Below are 20,279 nucleotides of genomic sequence, written 5' to 3'. Positions count from 1 at the left end.
GGTGGCTAGTTTCAAAAACGTCTAGACAGAACGTTCATGAAGTCTGGAGCCTAGACAATAAATGTAAACGTTGTCAGTGGCAACGAAAGGTATCACTTCCGAGTGAAAGGTTTTTAAATTATTTCAAGATGGCTGCCCCCTCGCAGATGGCAACCTCTGAGCTGTACTGCTGGGAAGGCGATTGGGATTTACCGTCTGTCGACAATGAGTGTTTAATTGTATTGGTAAGATATCAATTATGATGTAATTCCAGCAATAACAACACTGCAAGATAGCACAGCTTGGCTGCCTTCATATTCAGTTGCAAGCTAATGTCAATGTTCATGACGTTGGCTTGGACATCACGTCTCTCACTGACATGGCTATCTATTAACATTAGTTGTCTAGCTATTTGTAATAAACATTTCACTGTAACTACCGGTAACGATTAGTATTTTTGCATGATAGTTATCGTTATATGGGCCGTTACCATGTAATTGCATTGCAAGGGGAACATTGTTACATTAGCATCTACGGCTGGCTGATTTATACCCCTTTCAGACACTGGTAACCTTTCAGACAATTTAAAAAAGGTCGCTATCGACCCGTTACTGTAGCGACGTCCTATGTAAGAAAAGGTAATTAGTTAACTTAGCTAGCTAACAGCGGCTAACTAGCAAGAACGGCAGCATGCACTGACAATTTGCAAATACATCTCACAAGAATGTAGAGAATTGAATGTACTTAGCTAACCTCAATGAATGCAAACAAGCAGGTTTAGATAAACAGCTGTAAGTACAGTAAACCTTCACTCTACCTGCCTTTGTGTGTGTCTCAGTGAAGGCTACTCAGAGGAGGAAGGGGAGGACCATCCTACTCAGTGAATTTCAGAAGCACTATGGTGTAGCCGGAGGACACCTAGTTTCCATCCTCCTCTGGGTACATTGACTTAAATTTAAACCTTAGAGGCTCATGGTTCTCACCCACTTTCATAGACTTACACAGAAATTAACCCAACCTATCAAACCTCTTGGAGCATGAACTGACATGTTGTCTATCCAATCAAAGGATCAGAGAATGAATCTAGTACCGTAAGCATAATCTACAGCTAGCTAGCACTGCAGTGTATAACATTTGGTGAGTAGTTGACTCAGAGAGAAAGAGAATAGTTTTACAGTTAAAAAAAGAAGTATTTCTTCAAAAATGAAGGAGAAACAGCAGAATGAGCGAGAGAGAGGGGGAGCTAGCTATATTTTTAGTAGTTTACCTTTCACTTACTTAGCTAGCTAGCTAATGCAGCTAATTTAGCCTACTCAACAACCTGACTCAAACAGAGAGGAATGCTATTTTAATGTTAGCTAGCTAGCTAAGGCTATCCTAGTCAAGATAAGCTTTTGGTTTTATTAATTTATTGCCACAGAGCCAGTCGGTGTAACTGCTAAACTGCTTGCTGTTCACAGGACTGTGTGATTGTACACATGGATTGGATTGTGGGTTTGCTAGCGTGTTAGTTCTAGTAGCTATGTTGACTATGACGTTAACTGATATGGTGACAACGATGTAGGCTGTGTAGGGGTTAGCGTTAGCGATTATGGTATGACGGTTTGGTTTGTAGAGTTTTTACACAGACCGATGTTGTGTTGTGCATTGAAGTCCACAAGTGAAGGGAAAAGGAGAGAGGAGGAGACCATGTAGATGCGAGAAGGATTTATTCAGTGAGCAAAGTGATGATGCTGTATGGCGCTGTTATGAAAGTGAACTGTGTGTGCGGGTGATCAGGGGTGTATTCATTCTAGAGGTCGACCGATTATGATTTTTCAATACCGATACCGATTATTGGAGGACCAAAAAAAGCCGATGCGGATTAATCGTCCGATTTAAAAAATAAATAAAATTTTAAAAAAGTGTGTATTAATAAGGACAATTACAACAATACTGAGTTTACACTTATTTTAACACATCAATAAAATCAATTTAGCCTCAAATAAAATTAAACTTGTTCAATTTGGTTTAAATAATGCAACAACAAAGTGTTGGAGAAGAAAGTAAAAGTGCAATATTGTGCCATGTAAGAAAGCTAACTTTTAAGTTCCTTGCTCAGAACACGAGAACATATGAAAGCTGGTGGTTCCTTTTAACATGAGTCTTCAATATTCCCAGGTAAGAAGTTTTAGGTTGTAATTATTATGGGAATTATAGGACTATTTCTCTCTCTACCATTTGTATTTCATATACCTTTGACTATTGGATGTTCTTATAGGCACTTTAGTATTGCCAGCCTAATTTCGTGAGTTGATAGGCTTGAAGTCATAAACAGTGCTGCGCTGCAAGCATTGCTAAGAGCTGCTGTTTGAATGAATGCTTACGAGCATGCTGCTGCCTACCACCGCTCAGTCAGACTGCTCTATCAGATATCAAATCCTATACTTAATTATAACATAATAAACACACAGAAATATGAGCCTTTGGTCATTAATATGGTCAAATCCAGAAACTATCATTTCGAAAACAAAATGTTTATTCTTTCAGTGAAATACGGAACCATTCCATATTTATAAGTCTAAATATTACTATTACATTGCACAACCTTCAATGTTATGTCATAATTATGTAAAAATCTGGCAAATTAATTACGGTCTTTATTAGTAATCAATGGCCTTTCAACAGTTTACAACGAGCCAGCCGGCCCAAACGGCTGCATATACCCTGACTCTGCTTGCACTGAACGCAAGAGAAGTGACACAATTTCCCTAGTTAATATTGCCTGCTAACATTAATTTATTTTAACTACATATGTAGGTTTTAAAAAATATACTTGTGTATTGATTTTAAGAAAGGCATTGATGTTTATGGTTAGGTACATTATTGCAACGATTGTGCTTATTTCACGAATGCGCTTTTGAAGTCATCACCCGTTTGGCGAAGTTGAAGTAGGCTGTGATTCGATGATAAATTAACAGGCATCGCATTGATTATATGCAACGCAGAACAAGCTAGTTAACCTAGTAATATCATCAACCATGTGTAGTTAGTTAGTGATTATGTGAAGATTGATTGTTTTTTATAAGATAAGTTTAATGCTAGCTATCAATTTACCTTGGCTCCTTGCAGCCACAAGGTCCTTTTGATGCTGCACTTGCGTAACAGGTGGTCAGCCTGCCACGCAGTCTCCTCGTGGATTGCAATGTAATCGGCCATAATCGGCGCCCAAAAAGGCAGAATACCGATTGTTATGAAAACTTGAAATCGGCCCTAATTAATCGGCCAGACCTCTAATCATAATTCAACATAGGAATGCAGCATAGCCTAACACATGATTAACCACACAGACCATGCAGGTGTTTGGCTACCCTCCCAAAGTTATAGCTCTGAAGTTGACAAATGAAGAGGAACTAATGAAGGAATCTGTGCAGTGTGCAATCTTGGAAGACATCTGGTGCGAAGATAAGGCTATTCTTAAGGCTATTGGCCGGTGCCCGTTGTCTTACATGCACCTCTATATACACAGCTTTTATGGGATATGGCTTTATTAGCTAACTCCAAGCCTCTCGCTACACTGCAGCAGAGGCAACTGTAACTGGCTTTAGCTCCCCCCTCAGTTTCTTTCAGGAAATTCCTGGTATGTTCATCATGGTACAGTTCTCATGGTACCCATGTATTCAAAACCCAAAGATTGTGTTTTACGTATCTGACTGGAAGCAGTGTTTTTGATTTAGCTGAACATTCTTCCAATGTAAAACCTCTAATAATGTTCCATTTGGTTTGCTCTTAATACAAGGCCACCCAAAAAATCTATTGTATTACAGTAAACCACAACATTTCCATTGTGCATGTTCAGTTAAATGACTGATGTGTTCACAAGCCACATATGACAGCTTATAATACCTTGCAGGCTTGACTAAACCAGACTTGAGCATCATAAGCTACCTTTCCTCCCCGGAAAATTTTCAGACATTAAACTTTTTTTTAACATGTATATTTTGGACCCACATCTTACTGGAGGGAACAAGATGTTAAATGTGGGTCTGGAAAGTGACTTTCCTCCCCCGATACTTTTTTTTGTGGCTGGAAAATGCACATCTTGCTTGCTTTTAGTTTGTGTCTCAGTGTCGTGTCGTCTCTAAAACCACAAATTGGCTATTGAACTGCAGCCATGTTAGTGACACATCAAACTCTTGGATGAACTCTTGTCTGGAAATGAGCAATTTCATTCAGAGTTTTCCAGGATGCCCCCCGGGTTTTCACTGCAACTGGGTAAATTTGTGTCTGATGATGTGTCACATTCACAGACCTCATTATTTCCATTCAGTTAACTGGCAAAATGTCACTGCATTTAGGCTAGAGGTCTGTACATTCAACCTATTAGGTAATTGCAAAAGTGATTTAGAGAACTCTCCAGATTTTTCTTTAAAAAATCTATATTTTTGAGTTACTTAAAAATGACAGCATTAGCATATCTACTTGATGGTTACTGCTGGATTAGCCTATGTTTATAGCATATGTTATTGCCAATGGCTAGTCTAATTATCATATTAAGCATAGTTAATTGGAAAATCATGTAAGAGATTGATGTTTAGTTAGTAACAGACTGATGCTGAGACTCTGATTTTTTCACTTTAAAATGTAGGTCAAACAAAAACAATGATTTCAAAGTTTAACAAACCGTACAACTCTATGCACAGGGACTACTTTTAACAATGCAAAAACACATTTACTTGAAGAACAGTGCAGATGCAGAGTTTGGCATACATTTTAAAGTGAAAAAACAAATTCAGTAGTAGCCTACCATGTCTTTCTACTACAGGCAAGTGGCATTCATACATATCTAGAAGAGGAGTCTCTCTTTACATTCCTCAGATGAGAAGTGTGTTGCTCTGTTTTATTAAGCAATGATGGAAAAAATTATTGCCAGTGCAGTGTAGGCTAGCACTCAATTACCTGCACCTGTTTGTAGTCTCTCATGCAGAGTAGAGGACGGTGGGGTCTGAATACTTATGTAAATAAGGTAATTCTGTTTTTTAAATTTTAAATACATTTGCAAACATTTCTAAAAACCTTTTTTCACTTTGATATTATGGGGTATTGTGTTTAGATTGTTGAGGAAATGTTTCTATTTAATCAACTTTAGAGTAAGGCTGTAACGTAACAATGTGGAAAAAGTGAAGGGGTCTGAATACTTTCCCGAATGCACTATATAGTATATACACTGAGTATACAAAACATTAAAAAACACTTCCTAATATTGAGTTTCAGCCCCTTTGCCCTCAGAACAGTCTCAATTCGTCGGGGCATGGACTACAAGGTGTCGAAAGCTTTCCACAGGGATGCTGGCACATGTTGACTCCAATGCTTCCCACAGTTGTCAAGTTGGCTGAATGTCCTTTAGGTTGGGGACCATTCTCGATACACTTTGGAAACTGTTGTGTGAAAAAGCCAGCAGTGTTGCAGTTCATGACACTCAAACCGGTGTGCCTGGCACCTACTACCATACCCTGTTCAAAGGCACTTCAATATTTTGTCTTGCCCATTCACCCTCTGAATGGCACACATACACAATCCATGTCTCAAGGCTTACAAATAATTATTTCACTGATCTCCTCCCCTTCACTGATTTTTTAAATTGGATTTAACAGGTGACATCAATAAGGGATCATAGCTTTCACCTGGATTCACCTGGTCAGTCTGTTATGGAAAGAGCAGGTGTTCCTTGTGTTGTATGTGTGTGTGTGTTATGGTATGCAGCATGCACAATAATTCATTCTAGCTAGGCATTCACCTAGGCTACATATCTGTATAGGCCTACCAATATATTATTTATGTCTGTTAGACCTGTAGGGAAGATATGAATATATGAATGTTTTATTTTCAGTCTAGCTAGTCTTCGGTTTACGACCAAAGATAAAAAAGTTGAGGAGGTATTTCCTAATAAAGTCATAGCCATGATGTCAGCTTTTGATGTGTTTAATGACATTTTTTTCCAACCGGTTGGGTAACTTTGGCCAACAGAGGACAACTTCTCTCCATTCCTCCCTCCTAACTTTCACTGGCTATTCCATTATTGAAGATCTAGTTCTGCCTTCTTGAATGAGTTTTTCTTTCAATCTGAAGTGAGATCTGTCCTTCACAGTGGATCACCAGGCCAAATGTTGATAATATTGCTGTACATTGTACACTCTAAATAAGCTATGGCTGTGTACTGTACTTGACTTCTTACAAATGTCTACTTGTGATTGTGATATGATCAGTTTGTCATTGTTGTGGGCAGACCCTAAATTACATGATTATATGTCTTCTGAGGTAAAATGTATTGAATGACTGTATCTAAATTAATGTGTTATCGGTTTTGATGATTGTAGGATACATTAAAGCAATAAGGCCATTCTCAATGCCCTGGGGCCAGCTGAAAGTGGGGTTTGTAAGTACTTGCAGACACTGTGGAAGGAATGACCTCTTCTTTTCCATGAAATGACGTCTCTTCACGCCTGTCTGCAAGCATAGTCAGGTCGATATGTTCAACTCTGCCAAACCACATTTATAGGAATTAGAGGTCGACCGATTAATCGGAATGGCCAATTAATTAGGGCAGATTTCAAGTTTCCATAACAATCGGAAATCGGAATTTTTGGACACTGATTTAAAAATATATATATATATATATATAAAAAAAAATATATATATATATATATGTGTGTGTGTGTGTGTAACTTGGCAAGTCAGTCAGTTAAGAACACATTCTTATTTTCAATGACGGCCTAGGAACCGTGGGTTAACTGCCTTGTTCAGGGGCAGAACGATTTAGCTAGATTTTTACCTTGTCAGCTCAGGGATTCAATCTTGCAACCTTACGGTTAACTAGTCCAACGCTCTAACCACCTGCTTTACATTGCATTCCACGAGGATCTTGCCTGTTTCGCGAATGCAGTAAGAAGCCAAGGTAAGTTGCTAGCTAGCATTAAACTTATCTTATAAAAAACAATCAATCATAATCACTAGTTAACTACACATGGTTGATGATATTACTAGTTTATCTAGCGTGTCCTGCGTTGCATTTAATCGATGCGGTGCGCATTTGCAAAAAAGGACTCGTTGCTCCAAAGTGTACCATAAACATCAATGCCTTTCTTAAAATCAATACACAAGTATATATTTTTAAACCTGTATATTTAGTTAATATTGCCTGCTAACATGAATTTCTTTTAACTAGGGAAAGTGTGTAATTTCTCTTGTAATTTCTCTTGCAACAGAGTCAGGGTATATGCAGCAGTTTGCAGCAGGATGATTTAACAAGCGCATTTGCGAAAAAATCACAATCATTGCACGACTGTACCTGGCCATATACATCCATGCCTTTCTTAAAATCAATCAATCAATTTTTAAACCTGCATATTTAGCTAAAAGAAAGGTTGAAATTGTGCTTTTCACCAGGTGAAATTGTGTCACTTTTGCGTTCATTGCACGCAGAGTCAGGGTATATGCAACAGTTTGGGCCGCCTGGCTCGTTGCGAACTAATTTGCCAGAATTTTACGTAATTATGACATAACATTGAAGGTTGTGCAATGTAACAGGAGTATTTAGACTTATGGATGCCACCCGTTAGATAAAATACGGAACGGTTCCGTATTTCACTGAAAGAATAAACGTTTTGTTTTCGAGATGATAGTTTCCGGATTCGACCATATTAATGACCTACGGCTCGTATTTCTGTGTGTTATAATTAAGTCTATGTTTTGATAGAGCAGTCTGACTGAGTGATGGTAAGCACCAGCAGGCTTGTAAGCATTCATTCAAACAGCACTTTCGTGCGTTTTGCCAGCAGCTTTTCGCAATGCTTCAAGCATTGCGCTGTTTATGACTTCAAGCCTATCAAAACCGCGGCTTTTGTGGAGCGATGGGTAACGCTGCTTCTAGTGTGGCTGTTGTCGATGTGTTCCTGGTTCGAGCCCAGGTAGGAGCGAGGAGAGGGACGGAAGCTATACTGTTACACTGGCAATACTAAAGTGCCTGTAAGAACATCCAATAGTCAAAGGTATATGAAATACAAATCGTATAGAGAGAAATAGTCCTATAATAACTACAACCTAAAACTTCTTACCTGGGAATATTGAAGACTCATGTTAAAAGGAACCACCTGCTTTCATATGTTCTCATTTTCTGAGCAAGGAACTTAAACGTTAGCTTTCTTACATGGCACATATTGCTTTTACTTTCTTCTCCAACACTTTGTTTTTGTATTATTTAAACCAAATTGAACATGTTTCATTATTTGAGGCTAAATTGATTTTATTGATGTGTTAAAATAAGTGTTTATTCAGTATTGTTGCAATTGTCATTATTACAAATACATTTTAAAAATCGGCCGATTTAATCGGTATCAGCTTTTTTTGGGCCTCCAATAATCGGTATCGGCGTTGAAAATTCATAATCGGTCGACCTCTAATAGGAATGTAATTATATATAGCTATCTATCAGCCATACACAATCAAATGTTGCTGTGTATTTGCCTTGTCAATCTACAGTGCAATGTGTCTTTAGGCTACTTTGTATCAAGTCTGCTGCAATACAACAATTGCTTTGAGATCCATTGAAAGGCATATTAATGCAGTCAATTACTGTTTGCTTATTTCATTCTGGAATATGATTTTTCCTTGTGAGTGCAGGACACAGTAAGCAGAAATGCAGGACCATTCCATGAATGGTGACCTGGGCCTAGATTGACACAACCTTCTTAAGAAGAAATTTCTTCTTAACTGCCATTTTTTTCCCATAACTCTAGATTTATGAAGAAAGTCAAGCAAAGTTGCTATTCCTAAAGAAAATGTAATTGTAAATGTTCTTGCTCTATTTCTTATGTTTCTCCTTAAGCAAAAAGTTAAGAAGAAATTAGATTCTTGAAAATAAAGTTATTGGATTTGTTCTTAATTCCAACATAGCTAAACCCTTGTCCTAAACTCTGGGCAGTGAGAGAATAAACTCATGAAAGCAATTGAACATGTTTAATTCACTCACAAACTTCATCTGAAAGTTTCTGTATGGATTATTTTAAACCCAACAACATGTTTTAGAACAGTAATCTCAGTACGAATTATGCTAACATGATTGCCATTGCTGGCTAGATAGCTAGCTAAATTATTTGCCTAGCAACAAACATTTTAAGATTCAGAAGATATTTGAGAAGTTTGTAAGAAAATCAAGATATTGTTGAGGAATTGCACTTACAAACTATCTTATGAACCTGTTTTTTTCTTAAAAGCTTAAGTTTTTGTGTAAGAAGTGTTTTGTGAAGCTTGGCACTGGTTTTAGTTGAGAATGTAGGCCATGTTTAGACACCTAATCTGTTTTCTATTAGGCCTATTGAAGTTTCTCCTTCACAAGCCTTTTTACTCTGGTATTTTACTGCGTTCCTTCTACTTTTCAATCTCCTTACAGGTTATTTATCTCTTCAGGAACAGTTTGTTACATCACAACTGGCACAGCTACCCACCACTCCCCTTCCCATGCCTAATCACACTGCATGCTCCAGGACTCTTTCAGGCAGGGCAGGCTCCACATCCTTTCTTCCATAATCTCCATCCAAACAGTCTACAGCAAGAAATGTCCCTCCCATTGATAAAAATAAGTATTGTGTAATCTACAGTTGAAGTCGGAAGTTTACATACACCTTAACCAAATACATTTAAACTCAGTTTTTCACAATCCCTGACATTAAATTCTAGTAAAAATTCCCTGTCTTGGATCAGTTAGGATCACCACTTTATTTTAAGAATGTGAAATGTCAGAATAATAGTAGAGCGACTTGTTTATTTCAGCTTTTATTTCTTTCATCACATTCCCAGTGGGTCAGAAGTTTACATACACTCAATTAGTATTTGGTAGCATTGCCTTTAAATTGTTTAACTTGGGTCAAATGTTTCGGGTAGCTTCCCACAATAAATTGTGTGAATTTTGGCCCATTCCTCCTGACAGAGCTGGTGTAACCGAGTCAGGTACGTCGGCCTCTTTGCTTGCACACGATTTTTCAGTTCTGCCCACACATTTTCTATAGGATTGAGTTCAGGGCTTTGTGATGTCCTCAAGCCATTTTGCCACAACTTTGGAAGTATGCTTGGGGTCATTGTCCATTTGGAAGACCCATTTGCGACCAAGCTTTAACTGATGTCTTGAGATATTGCTTCAATATAGCCACATCATTTTCCTACCTCATGATGCCATCTATTTTGTGAAGTGCACCAGTCCCTCCTGCAGAAATCACCCCCACAACATGATGCTGCCACCCCCGTGCTTCACGGTTGGGATGGTGTTCTTTGGCTTGCAAGCCTCCCCCTTTTTCCTCCAAATATAACAATGGTCATTATGACCAAACAGTTCTATTTTTGTTTCATCAGACCAGAGGCCATTTCTCCAAAAAGTACGAACTTTGTCCCCATGTGCAGTTGCAAACAGTAGTCTGGATTTTTTATGGCTGTATTGGAGCAGTGGCTTCTTCCTTGCTGAGCGGCCTTTCAGGTTATGTTGATATAGGACTCGTTTTACTGTGGATATAGATACTTTTGTACCTGTTTTCTCCAGCATCTTCACATGGTCCTTTGCTGCTGTTCTGTGATTGATTTGCACTTTTCGCACCAAAGTACGCTTATCTCTAGCAGACCGAACACGTCTCCTTCCTGAGTGGTATGACGGCTGCGTGGTCCCATGGTGTTTATACTTGCTTACTATTGTTTGTACAGATGAACATGGTACCTTCAGGCGTTTGGAAATTGCTCCCAAGGATGAACCAGACTTGTGGAGGTCAACAATTTTGTTGTCTTAAGGTCTACATCCACAGGTACAGCCATCACTAACATTGAGTGGCTGCTGCCAACATACTGACTCAACTCTAGCCACTTTAATAATGGAATAATTGATGTAATCAATTTATCACTAGCCACTTAATATAATGCTTGCATACCCTACATTACTCATCTCATATGTATACACTGTACGCTATACCATCTACTGCATCTTGCCATCTTGATGTAATTAAATATATCACTAGCCACTTAATATAATGTTTTAATACCCTACATTACTCATCTCATATGTATATACTGTACTCTATACCATCTACTGCATCTTGCCTATGCCGTTCGGGTATCACTCATTCATATGTTTTTATGTACATATTCGTATTCATTCCTTTACACTTGTTTGTATAAGGTAGTTGTGAAATTGTTAGATATTACTGCATGGTCGGGAACTAGAAACACAAGCATTTCGCTACACTCGCATTAACATCTGCTAACCATGTGTATGTGACAAATAAATTTGATTTTATTTGAAATGAAATGATGTCAATTAGCCTATCAGAAGCTTCTAAAGCCATGACATAATTTTCTGGATTTTTCCAAGCTGTTTAAAGGCACAGTCAATTTACTGTATGTAAACTTCTGACCCACTGGAATTGTGATACAGTGAAATAATCTGTAAACAATTGTTGGAAAAATTACTTGTATCATGCACAAAGTAGATGTCCTAACCGACTTGCCAAAACTATAGTTTGTTAACAAGAAATTTGTGGAATGGTTGAAAAACAAGTTTTAATGACTCCAACCTAAGTGTATGTAAACTTCCGACTTCAACTGTACATTGTTACATCTACATCTATCTAATTATTTTAATTAATTATAATTAATTGCAACTGCGTAAAGTTTTTTTCCTATCCTTTTCAGAAGGCTCAATGTCTCATTCCTAGTGTCAACCTTTAAATTCATCCTTTTTGTTGTTCCGGGTGTTTTTGTCTTTGGGGTTCCTGAGTGGCGCAGCGGTCTGTAGTATAGGCTTCACTACAGACCCTGGTATTATTCCAGGCTGTATCACAACCGGCTGAGATTGGGAGTTCCATAGGGCGGCGCACAATTGGCCCAGCCTCGTTAGGGTTTGGCCGGGGTAGGCCAGACTTTGCTGTGGTGCTAAAGGTTATCGAGTATAGCCTGGTGTCTGTGGTGTCTAGAGTTAGGCAGCCTATCCCACAGTCCTGTTGTTTAGATGCTTGCTGTTTGTTTTTACACACTGTCTATTGGGTCCTAAGGGTCTGCCTTAATTGAGGTGTTCATTCTTCCCTACCCCTCCCTTTATGTTAGTGGAATTATTTTGTGCCCAGCTCGGATGCTTCCTGGGGTTTTTGGCCTGTTTAAAAAAAGAAATGTGTACACATGGCTGTGGAAACTAAGGTATGTCTGGCTCAACATGTTTTAGCTCAGCGTTAATCTGTTAATCATCTCCCTTTACTTCAGGCCTATGCAAAGTCTGCAGGCGCACCCCTCAAACTTCACAAGATCGGCAACCCCTGGAGAAGTCCCACTGGTAAGATGTCTTGTCATTTGTTTTTAGATCCTTTCATTTTTTTGTTGTCTCAACTCGAGAAACATGCCTGCATTAATTCATTTCAGAACTAGGCATATTCTCCTATAATCAAAGGGAACACAGGGAGACTAATAAATGGAATGGAAGGAAAATGTGCTCTCTATAAAATAGAGATAGCTCCTTCTTTTCACTTTGTTCTTGTTTGTTATTCCTTTCTCTTTTACTACATTATTTCTCCATCTGTATAGTATGTTTTTCTTGATTCTTACTTTCCAGACTTAATGTCTTCCCTCTCCTCTGCCTTTTCTCTCTATTCTTCATCTCTACATTCTCCCTCTATCCACTCTCCTGTTTTCTCAGCCTATCCCAGAGATCCATTGGTCTGTAATGGTTATATTAACAGTGGCTGTTAATGAGTGGTGTTGTGAGGTGCCTGTCTTTATGATGCATTTTCCCCCTTTGGTAGGCTCCCTGCCTGCCCTGAAGACCAGGAAGAATGGGAGTCTCTCTCAGCCCAGTGACATTATCATCCACCTCAGGAAACAGGTGACCGAGAGACCACCTGCTCATGTACAGTACAGCACAGTCCTCTGCTTTGTCTGGAAGAGTTGCTCCATTCTCTGTTCCACACTTTCTTAAAGTGAATTATGGCCCCTGAATTCAAAACTACTGATGGATTCTCGTCACATTTCCTATGACCCGATTTCCCATTGAGAAAAGCAATGTCTCCTATGATCTTTCCTCCCATCCCTCAAGCTCAATTAAATACACACTTTAGCTAATGCCCAGATGGAACCCATTATCCAAGATAATAACTGCCCCCTGACTGTGGTAGGTGGGTTGTGAGCTACTGCAGTAGGGATGTTGGAAACCACAATGTCAAGCAGATTGATAAGTGCTGTGGTGATGTCAATGTGAGCGAACGGGGGAAAGCCTGGTGAGATCATCCCAAAGGATTAGACAGTAAAGGGGTAAGGATAGTGGGGTTTCCAGACAAACCTCCCAAAGTCAGTCAAAAATGGCTTATTTTACCCTCCAGAGTGAGTGAGGGAGGGAGAGAACCTCTCTTAGATTTCCAATCAGAGTTCTTCTTGATCCCAGCATGCACCATTTCAGACTGACTGCCCTGCAGTCATGAGGTTAGATGGAAAACACTTGACCCAGAACACCTAGACTGCCAGGAGTCCCATAAAGACCTTCACTTCACTTTAGTTTTTTGAATGGGTTTGTGGAGAACATAGAAAGTGCTAATGGTGTAATCGGGCCAAGGCAGCTCATGGTATTGTTCCAGAAGGGCTTTAAAAACTATTTTGAATACCTGACGACAGCGAGACTGGTTTAAAATGTTGTGGTCCGTGAATCCTGTCGTGATGTTTGTGAAAGGTGATGAATCTCCTGAAGTGTGTTGTGATATGATCCTATCTTTCAGAAATACAATGCCGACTTCGACCTGTCTGCAAAAGAGGAAGTGGACACTCTGGCCTTCATCTCACTCCTGGAGGAAAAACTGATGCCAGCTCTGGTGAGGATCACTGTTACTCAAAGAGAACAAGACAGACAGGGAGGGGGTTGAAGGGAGTGATAGAGAGCGTGTGTATGTGGAGAGAATGAGTGAAGGAGGTTGTAGAAGACATTTCTGCAAGAATGAGATGACGTGGAAGATGTCACTAGTTGTGCACTAGTGACTGGGTTGTGCCACATCACTCCGATTATGGCAAAAAGTTATTAGAATTTGCTTAATTTATTTTATTTTGTCAGATAACTCTCTGTCTCGCTAGAAAAATTCTAGGTGATTATACCTGGTGCTTCATTGTGTCCTATAAAGAAATACCTCAAATGTTGTCTCCTGTGCCAGCAGAACCGTGTCAACATGGAACAACCTGTGGCTTCCTGCAGCACTTTGAAGTGGGATAAACAGCCACTGTGCTCTCAATGCCAAAATGTGTAGCTCAACTGCTGTATTTTGTGTCTGTTTGAAATGATCTGAATATCCTAAGGATTCTAATTCATAGTGACTACTATGTCATTACCTCTAGCTTGTGGAAGCCCGTTTGCATCTCTTTCACACTTTTGTGCTTCTCTCTCTTTCTGGTCTAGGTCTATACTCGGTGGATTGACCCTAAGAACTATGTGGAGGTGACGCTGGCACGCGAAGCACGCCCCATTCCCCCTGAACTTCTTCCTGCCCGGCAGCATTCAGCGCCAACAGCTTGAGAGGCTGAGGCTGGTCAGGGGAGACGAAGAGTTGACAGCAGGGGAGGAATTGGAGGAGGTGAGTGGAGGGGGAGATGGAAGATGTAGGGTAGGTACACCCAAGGCAACTGTTGTTTTAATAGTCTTTCTAATCTTTCCAAATAAAATGTTATGGTGCCCTTTGCAACCAGTCTAGTATGGGGGGGGCATACTGTATTGGTACCATTTCATTTATATTGTTTATACAGAATTCTTAATGTAAAAAATAACATTGGGATGATTTAAACAAAAAATTGGTATGAAGGAAAACCTTATCTACATATATTGTTGAGGAAGCATCACTCTGTGAAAATGTCACCTGATACCAAAATATGCGGTTGGCACTCATGCAGTCATGCATCGAGGAAGGAATCCATGCTGAAACGCCTGTGCACAGTAAAAAGCAATAAACAATTTTCTAAATGAAAAAATAGGTTTAAGACTATTTCCTGAATGCCAACCACATGTTAGGGTTTTGAGTTCTTGTCCAGTTCAGTCTTGTACAACACACATTTAAATATACCACTGCCATTAGCAAGTTAGACTACTACTTTTCATTAAAAACACCTAAAAAGGGCCATAAAATTCCAGGTGTGTGAATTGGGATAGGTTATCAAAATAAAAAAGAATGATGTGAGGGTGTTGCGCTGTGATTTAACCATGTGCTGAGAGAGGTGTGAACATTGGACTTGCCTCCGTAGCTGAGCTGACGCATGCTTCAGACATCATTGCTCCCTGTGATGATGTAATGGTTTATAGGGTTGCCATGGGAACTCGACTTGTTTCCCAAAGCGCTGGTCCAGGGCAAAGCCTTACCTAAATACACGCCTCTGGTCCAGGGTACCTTTTTTCAGTCTTGTAATGGTTAAAGACTTGTAATGGTTAAAGACCTCCCCCCTAAAAAAAAAAACCATTCTGCACTAACTGTAATTTTTATTCAGACATTTGGAACAACACAAATAAATAATCATAACATTTAAATCTATATAAATATATATATATACAAAAATAAGACTCATAATTATCAAAAAGAAGTAACAAAAACAAATAATTATCAAAAAGAAGTAACAAAGACAAATAGAAACAAATTGTTGTATATAAATAAAAAAGATAATTGAATTATTACACTTACCCTATTGCTAACAAAAAACACAAAGAAAACTAAATTGCACAAATCCTATATCATACAAATATACAAATATAATTATACACTTATGAAGAAAATAACCTGATTATTACAGTATTGCACTTCAAACAAGAAATACACTAACTAAATTGCACAACTAGTTGCATTACTATATGCATTAGTACTGTACAAAATTAGAGGTGCGCTATTTGATAGATTCCCCCGCTTCCCCTACCTTGGGCTTCCAGTGGGGAAACCTGAGGTCAGCCTACCCCCGTCCCCATCTCGTACTTCTGTGTGGGAGACCTTCCCAGGCAGTAGCCTGCCTAGCTCACAAACTATAGCAGGCAGGGCACCCACTCCGACAAGGTTAATTGACTCACAGTGCCACACGGTGACATGATATAACAATTGCGCAAATGTCACCATTCAGAGTTGAATTGTTTTTATTTAAACATTTTTGTCTGGGTGCCCCATGCCACCCCAGGCAAGATGCCGCCCTGGGTGGCTGCTCATGTCGCCTATGTCTCAATCCGTCACTGGTTCTTATGCACGATGCAACGCGGAGTGCCTGGACACAGCCCTTAGCTGTGGTATATTGGCCATATATCACAAACCCCCGAGGTGCCTTATTGCTTTTATAAACCGGTTACCAACGTAATTAGAGCAGTAAAAATACATGTTTTGTCATACCCATGGTATGCGGTCTGATATACCACAGTTGTCAGCCAATCAGCATTCAGGACTTGAACCACCCAGTTTATAGTAAGGAATATATCATGATTCCAAATTATTTGAGAATTTGGCCTGATGTCGGTTTGTCAACACCTTTCTCTCTCCAGCTGTACTGCGATGCTATGGAGTGTATGAACCTTCTCTCGCAGAGGCTGGGCTCAACAAGTTCTTCTTCGGAGACTCGTAAGTCCACATAGAGAGGTTCTACCTCAATACATTAAACTGGGAATTCAGCACTTCAACTTAATTCACTTGCATGGCATCCATATGCATCTCTAACTACATGACACTGTTTCCTCCAGACCTTCATCTTTGGATTCTTTTGTCTTTGGCTACTTGGTGCCCATCCTGAAGATGAAACTGCCCAATGGAAGACTCCAATAGCACCTCAAGTCACTGGACAACCTGAGCCACTTCTGCTCCAACATCCTGGCGCTCTATTTCCCCAGTGAGGGACGAGGTGTGGGACCACATAACATACTGTACATGCAGTATATTGTCTTCAATGATATCTATTATATAACTTGCTATTGTTGTTTAACTTTTGAATTCCATGTCTCACACTTTTTCTTGTTTATCTTTTGTGCAGAAGGTTTTAGTCGCAAGGTGTCCTCCCAGCCTGAAGGGGGTGACACTGATAACGAGCCTGGTAAGAGGCGCAAGCAGCTGCTGTCGGTCCTGGTGGCCCTGGGCGCCATGTTGAGCTACGCCCTCCTCACCGGCTTTGTGGCTATTCAACACGTCAAGCAGGAGAGATTAGACCACCGTTCCCCAGGTCTCACGTCACTCTCCTCCAACGAGGAGGAGGATGAGGAGGGCAGAGGATGAGGAGGAGGAGACGGCTGCAATTCAAAACTGATCTCCTGTGTCTATTTCTAATTCTTCGTTGACGCTCCCTCAGAAGTCTGGAATGACTGGAAAGGTGTTAACCAATATGGCAGAAGCTCCAGTTAGCCTTTTAGACTTGGTGGAAGGTTTACTCTACTACTATCTTGTCTCATCGCTACAACTCCCGTACGGGCTCGGGAGAGACGAAGGTTGAAAGTCATGCGTCCTCCGATACACAACACAACCAAGCCGCACTGCTTCTTAACACAGCGCGCATCCAACCCGGAAGCCAGCCGCACCAATGTGTCGGAGGAAACACTGTGCACCTGGCAACCTTGGTTAGCGCGCACAGCGCCCGGCCCGCCACAGGAGTCGCTGGTGTGCGACGAGACAAGGACATCCCTAACCCGGACGACGCTAGGCCAATTGTGCGTCGCCCAACGGACCTCCCGGTCGCGGCCGGTTACGACAGAGCCTGGGCGCGAAACCAGGGTCTCTGATGGCACAGCGCTTTTGCCTAAACTTAATCCAACCCCCTGAACCTGCCTAACCTTAACCAATTAGGATTACTTGCCTAAACTTAACCAAACACATTTGTTTCTGCCCTTGAGGCAAAGCTGCCCTCGGGACCAGATACAATAAATATATGCCAAAAATTAGGATGTGGGGTGTAAAGATGAGGATGGAACACCTGTAGCATGAATATATTGCATTTTTTATAGTGTGAATAGGAGTTGAAAAACCAAACTAAATGTATTCATGTTGGCTTTATTTTCATGGTTGAATAAATGGGTCACATACATACTTTAATATTGTGTGGAGGAGATATGTTTTTTTGTGTGTATTAACTATTGTGATACCCTGAACCTTTGATAGGCCTATCTGGGACAGGGGTAATTGTGCTTGGAAAGATAAAAGAGCATTCTGACATATTTCCGCCTGGTTTCATAGACTAGACGTAACATAGTAAATCCAGGACACTCAAATTATGCTGAACAAAAATATTTCTAAGATTTTCCTGATTTACAGTTCATATAAGGAACTCAGTCTGTTGAAATAAATACAGTAGGCCCTAATCAATGGATTTCACATGACTGGGAATGGTCACAGATACCTTAAAGAAAGATAGGAGCGTGGATCAGAAAACCAGTCAGTATCTGTTGTGACCACCATTTGCCTCATGCAGTGCAACACGTCTCATTCGCATAGAGTTGATCAGGCTGTTGATTGTGGCCTTTGGAACGTTGTCCCACTCCTCTTTAAATGCTGTGCGAAGTTGCTGGATATTGGCGGGAACTGGAACACGCTGTCATACACGTTGATCCAGAGCATCCCAAACATGCTCAATGGGTGACATGTCTGGTGAGTATGCAGGCCATGGAAGAAATGGGACATTTTCAGCTTCCAGGAATGGTGTACAGATCCTTGCAACATTTATTGCCATCGATAAAATGCAAGTGTGTTTGTTGTCCGTAGTTTATGCCTGCCCATGACAACCCCACCGCCACCATGGGGCACTGTTCACAATGTTGACATCGGTAAACCGCTCGCCCACACGACGCCACAGTCTGCTATCTGCCTGCTACAGTTGAAACCGGAATTCATCTTTGAAGAGCACACTTCTCCAGCAAGCTAGTGGCCATTGAATGTGAGCATTTGCCAACGGAAGTCAGTTTTGACGCCAAACTGCAGTCAGGTCACCCTGGTGAGGATGACAAGCATGCAGATAGATGAGCTTCCCTTAGACGGTTTCTGCCAAATTCTCTAAAAAGGACATTGGAGGAGGCTTATGGTAGAGAAATGAACATTCAATTCTCTGGCAAAAATTATGGTGGACATTCCTGCAGTTATCATGCCAATTGCACGCTCCTTCAAAACTTGAGACATTTGTGGAATTGTGATGTGACAAAACTGCACATTTTAGTGGCCTTTTATTGCCCCAGAGCAAGGTGCACATGTGTCATGATCATGCTGTTAAATCAGCCTCTTGATATGCCACACCTGTCAGGCAGATGGATTATCTTGACAAAGGAGAAATGCTCACTAGCAGGGATGTAAATACATTTGTGCACAAATACGCTTTTTCTGTGTATGGAACATTTCTGGGATCTGGGTGGTGTTCGAATCTCATCACGGACAATTTTAGCTACTTTGTAACTACTTAGCATATTTGTTAACCCTTCCCCTAACCAACATCTGCTGTTGACGCCAGCGGCAAGGAGTCCCGTATTGGCTCATGTTGACGCAGGGTTTTTGTTTTGTTTAGCGTGTGCGTGCGTGCGTGGCGTGGCATGCGCGTCTCTTTCCGCATCAGAATATTTGAGATCCACCCGTTTCTTCCCCCTTACGCGTTTTGGAACAATCACAGAGCTACACCCCGATTAAAAGAAACTCCCTCTGCTTTCAATGAAATCTCTAGGGGCTGAGTTTAATGACCTTGAAAAATGATCTGGAAAATAATTCTTGTTTTAAGAGCGGGGAAAAAACGCAACACTGCATGTGCGCAATTTGCAACAATGAACAGAGGTCAGAAATTCGTCTGGATTTAGTTTGGTAAATAGTGCTATAACGGTGAGTCATAACATATTCATCTCGACCAGGATAAGACTCAATACATTCACTCATATTTTCCTCTCAGGAAAACCCATATGAAAAACCAGACACTGGAATCCAAAACCATACATAGTACAGGCTTGTTGGAAAGGTGTCAATCCAGAAATGTGGCAACAATGAGTGGGTCTATATTTTGCATAGGCATATCCAGTTGTCATCATGGTCCAATAAAGAAAATGTATGAGAAATATATTTTCTTCATCACATGCTGTTAAACCCAAGTTGCCCTGGCAACTCATAAGTAATCAAACAAAAACATTTCACAAGCTGAGGGATAGGAAAATGAGGAGGGCTTGAGACTTGAGGAGAGAAGTTTTATGCATTTAGAAGATTTACTCATGTAGCCTTTTCATGAGAAAGTGAAATGGCCATTTTACAAAGATTCAAAATATTTGTTGAATGTAGTCATTTCTTTAGCCTTCTGTT

At 40.3% G+C, this 20,279-nt stretch overlaps 1 pseudogene; it reads left to right on the top strand.

Moving 5' to 3' along the window:
• Positions 1-146: 146 nt before the first annotated feature.
• LOC109903497 (metaxin-1-like) lies at positions 147-17,372 on the top strand (annotated as a pseudogene).
• Positions 17,373-20,279: the final 2,907 nt, after the last annotated feature.

Source organism: Oncorhynchus kisutch, linkage group LG2, assembly GCF_002021735.2.
Source record: "Oncorhynchus kisutch isolate 150728-3 linkage group LG2, Okis_V2, whole genome shotgun sequence".
Classification (NCBI taxonomy): domain Eukaryota; kingdom Metazoa; phylum Chordata; class Actinopteri; order Salmoniformes; family Salmonidae; genus Oncorhynchus; species Oncorhynchus kisutch.
The sequence above is the reverse complement of the archived record's forward strand: the minus strand, read 5'-3'. Positions and strand labels throughout refer to the sequence as shown.